The 4,579-nt window shown below is 47.1% G+C and overlaps 1 pseudogene; it reads left to right on the top strand.

The window, feature by feature from the left end:
- The first annotated feature begins 385 nt into the window (after positions 1–385).
- LOC108307526 lies at positions 386–4,180 on the top strand (annotated as a pseudogene).
- The last annotated feature ends 399 nt before the right edge of the window (positions 4,181–4,579 follow it).

Raw genomic sequence — 4,579 nt, 5'->3', positions numbered from 1 at the left:
CACAAGGCAGATTCTCAGCCTCTTGGACTTGCATTCTGCAGGACTGTGTGACACGATCAATCGTGTATGACTGTTATGTACACCTGCCACTCAGTTTGCAGTATTTTGTTATGTCAGCCCTAGCAAACTACTAATAACAGAGGGGTCAACATTGGTCCTGCCCTCAGGGAGCATCCTCCATCAGTGACTGATGGGAGTTGCTGGGTAACTACTCTGCTCCCCGGTCTTCCAGGTGGGGCGCCCTGTCTCTCAGAGAGTAGCCCATTGACAATACAGGCACATCCTGTATTGACCACACTTCCCATCTCATGTCTCTTCTTCTACCTGTGTTTTTGGGATCATAAGCAACTTCATCCTAAAGCATACAGGTCCTGACATCTTGTCCATGGCAAATGCTGAACCCAACACAAATGGTTCCCAGTTTTTCATGTGCAAGGCTGAGTGGCTGGATGGCAAGCATGTGGTCTTTGGTAAGGTGAAAGAAGGCATGAATATTGTGGAGGCCATGGAATGCTTTGGGTCCAGGAATGGCAAGACCAGCAAGAAGATCACCATTGCCAACTGTGGACAACTCTAGTAAGTTTGACTAGTGTTTTATCTTCACCACCAGAACATTCCTTCTGTAGCTCAGGAGAGCACCTTCCACCCCATTTGCTCACTGTATCCTACAATCTTTGTGCTCTCCCTGCAGCTCCCTTTGGCTTCCATGTTTTTCTTGTTCCCTTCCATGCCTAGCTGGATTGTAGAGTTGAATTAAGTTTATAATTATGAAATAAAAACTAGATAACAACAACAAAAAGACAATCTCTTGCAGACTTCATCCATTCATGTGCACAAGGAAATGATAATGAGATTTAGGGTCAGAAGCTTGGAGAGAAAAATGCCGAAGACACAGAGGATGGATGGGGGAAGGCAGAGAGGAGTGTTGGTCATAGTATAGTGTTTGAATCTATCCTCTTCCCAAGAATGTGTCTTTGTCACCTGGAATTCAGGGGAATAGAGTGTTCCTTTTTTTATGGCCAGGAAAACATTAATAAAAAATGAAGCATCAGTGAAATTAATTTCAGAGGTTTATGCATTCACAGCGACTAACAAGCCTGCACCTGCTCATCTGACACTCTTAAGCGGCTCCCCTGCGCCCTCCTTCCCACCCTCTTAAAATTCTTCTCGTTCCTGGAAGGTACCTAGTTGTCTCGTTGGGCAGTTAAATAAATGTACGGTGGGATGGAGACACGGCTTGTTAATTAAAAGCGCTGCTCTGCCACTTTAAAGTTATGAAGAGACAAGCCAGGCTGAGCAGAAAGAGTCTGTCAGGGAGATGCTGGTTGGATTTTTATGTGCCGTGTAAAGGGCCCTGGGATAATGGGATGAGAGAGACATTCATTAGCTTTCCACTGAGCTTCCCACACCTTCCTGCACAGGGGCATCTTCTCTTCCATCCGTTCCCTCTCTTTGCCTTGGAACTAGCACCTTTCTTGGATGGTATAAAAGTCACTCACAGAATTACTTATAGAGTAAGAGTCACTCAGGCCCCCTCTCTGACTATCCTATCCATCTGCTGTTGCTGTTTTCAGCATTTTTCTTTCCAAACCACTGACCCTAAATCTCATTATTTCCTTTGTGCACGTTGATGGATGAAGTCTCTAAGTGATGGTCTCAATGGGCCCTTTCTGGTTGGCTGCACTCAGGTTGGAAGCTCACTTGTTGGAATTTCTTGATTAAAAACTTAGAGAAAGTCCTGGGTATGGTGGATCACGCCTGCAATACCAGCACTTTGGGAGGCTGAGGTGGGTGGATCACCTGAGGTTAGGGGTTTGAGACCAGCCTGGGCAACATGGTGAAACCCCGTTTCTAAACGAAAAATACAAAAATTAACCAGGTGTGGTGACGCACTCCTGTAATCCCAGCTACTTGGGAGGCTGAGGCACTGGAATCACTTGAACCCAGGAGGTGGGAGCTGCAGTGAGCCGAGGTCAGGCCATTGCACTCCAGCCTGAGTGACACAGAGACTCTGTCTCAAAAAAGAAAAAGGGAAATGTAAAGAATATGTCCCAGACAATAACACCTACTCTCTCTCTCTCTTTCTAATTGAGATGAAGTTTAGCTCTATCACACAGGCTGGAGTGCAGTGGTGTGATCTCAGCTCACTGCAACCTCTGCCTCCCAGGTTCAAGCAATTCTCCTGCTTTAGCCTCCCAAGTAGCTGGGATTACAGGTGTGCACCACCACCTTTTTTTTTTTTTTTTTGTATTTTTTGTAGAGACAAGGTTTTACCATGTTGCCCAGGCTGGTTTCGAACTCCTGACCTCAGGTGGTCCAACCTGCCTCAGCCTCTCTGGGTGCTGGGATTACAGATGTGAACTACCATGCCCGGTCAACACCTCTCTTTTTTTTTTTTAAAACAAACTTTTAATCAAGGTATATCATACATGTAGTGGGTGTGAAGTGTGCACATCTTAGTATGTGGGTGACTTTGTAGGATATAAGCCAATATAGAGTTGCCAGGTGGTGAGATGGGTGTCTGTTTCACCTTGTAAGAAATTTATAAACAGGTTTCCCAAGTGCTGGTACCAATTTAGACTCCCACCAACTGCGTGTGGGAGTTCCAGTTGCTCCCCATCTTTGCCAACACTTGGCATTGTTAGTCTTTTTAATTGTAGCAATTCTGATAGAAGTATAGTAGTCTTCTCTCTCTTTTAATTGGCTCATGCATATTTATCTTTCAGGTGTCGGCTCAGATGTTATCTGTCAGAATTCAGCTGTCTTAGTTTGTGCGGCCATAGACCAGGTGGCTTAAACACCAGACATTTCCAACACCAGAGGAACTTAAGACCTCCACATTAAGTGGCTTTTTAGCAAGAAAAACACAGCAGCGGTAGCTCCTGAGCTACTCTCTTGCCAGCATTTTCACATTTTGCCTTTCTCGTGGTAGAAGCCAGTACAGAGAAATTCTGTGATGGGAACATTCCAGGCGTCAGCCTGCAGAGCTGTGGTGAGGTGTGGATAAGTCTTAGGTGCCAGGCTGTAAGCATTCTGAGCTGGGCTTGTTGTTTGTGAGTCCTGTATACTATGTAGTAGTTTGGGTGTGCATATATAGCAGCATTTCAAAATGGATGCACTGGTTAACCTCCTACCCTGGAGAGCAGCTTGGGGCTCTCCACCTTGTTCCGCTTACGTTGGAGAGGTAGCGAGCTGCTCTGCCATATACCTTAAGCCAGTATTTACTCATCAGGTCATTATTTTTTACAATGGCTGTGGAATAAACCACTTTTACAAAAATAAAAAAACGCGAGGTGTTTTGGTATATTACCTTTTCAGGTGTGTGTGGATATGGGGAGGCGAGGGTGGGGGGGATGTCATGTCTCAGGGTCTTCTGTGACCTCACAGAACTGACTGTACAGTTTTCCAACTTGCCATATTCATGATGGGTTTGCCTTTTAGCTGCAACAATAAAATTTTTTTCTAAAGAACATGAAAGAAAAAGAAAAAAGAGTCGCCTACCTCCAGCTGGTCCTTGGGGTTTGCGGTTGTGCTCTCTCGCCTCCTGCAGGGCTGGGCGCAGCGTGGACACTCCCAGACGGTTTCCGACGGTCGTGCAACTGATGCAGCCAAAAGCAATGTCATTCGAGGTGCTCGGTCAGCTCCCCAAGCCGTTCTCCTGGTTCCACTCCGAGCTTCTGAAGGATCCGCAGGTAGTTCGCCTTGAGGTTTGGCTGGTGGAAAAGATCTTCGGCAGGGGCGGAGATTGCATCCCGCACATCCAGGGTCTGTCCCAAATCCTGATTCACGTCAATCACCTGGACCCCAACGGCGAGGCTGAGATCTTGGTATTTGGGAGGCCTTCTTACCAGGAGGACAGAATCAAGATGATCGTGAACTTGGCTATCACCGCCAGCTCCAGGCGAAAGGCTCAGGAAAGGCCCTCGCCCAGGATGTAGCCACTCAGAAGGCCAAGACCCAGCGGTCTTCAGTAGAATTCCGGGAGGCCGGGACCCAGCGTTCGGTGGAGGTCCGGGAGGCCGGGACATAGGGTTCTCCGGTGGAGGTGCCAGAGGCCGGGACTCAGCAATCCCTTGAGGCTGCCAGCAAGTCTGGGACCCTGCGATCTCCCGAAGCTGCCAGCAAGGCAGGGACTCAGTGGTTTTACGAGGATGCCCAGGACCCCGTTACTAGATTATGAACGCATTTCAGGACCTGGAACCAGAGCCAGTCAGGGGTTAAGGGGAAGCCTGGTACACTTAAGCCCCAGAAGCTGGGGTTGGGGGTGGGGGAAGGATGATGTGAATTGTTTTTGTTTTACCCCTTCTGTTGAATGGTTGCAAACATAAACTTGAGTTTTAATAAAGAATTGCATTTCCCTAAAAATCAAATAAAATAAATAAAATAAAATAAAATATAAAATAAAATGCTTCGGGCAGTCCACAGTTCTGCCACTGCTCAGATCTCTACTACCAACAGGCTTCTCTAGAGTCAAGTCCCCAGGACTTGTTTCCAAGAGGACAGAACTGCTCATCTCACGGTTCTGGAGGCTGGAAGTCTGAGTTCGGTGGGACGTTTTCTCTTTGTGTCCTAACATGCA

Source organism: Cebus imitator, unplaced genomic scaffold (assembly GCF_001604975.1).
Source record: "Cebus imitator isolate Cc_AM_T3 unplaced genomic scaffold, Cebus_imitator-1.0 Scaffold4, whole genome shotgun sequence".
NCBI classification, from domain to species: Eukaryota; Metazoa; Chordata; class Mammalia; order Primates; family Cebidae; genus Cebus; species Cebus imitator.
Note: the sequence above shows the minus strand (reverse complement) of the source record. Positions and strands in the feature narration are given on the sequence as shown.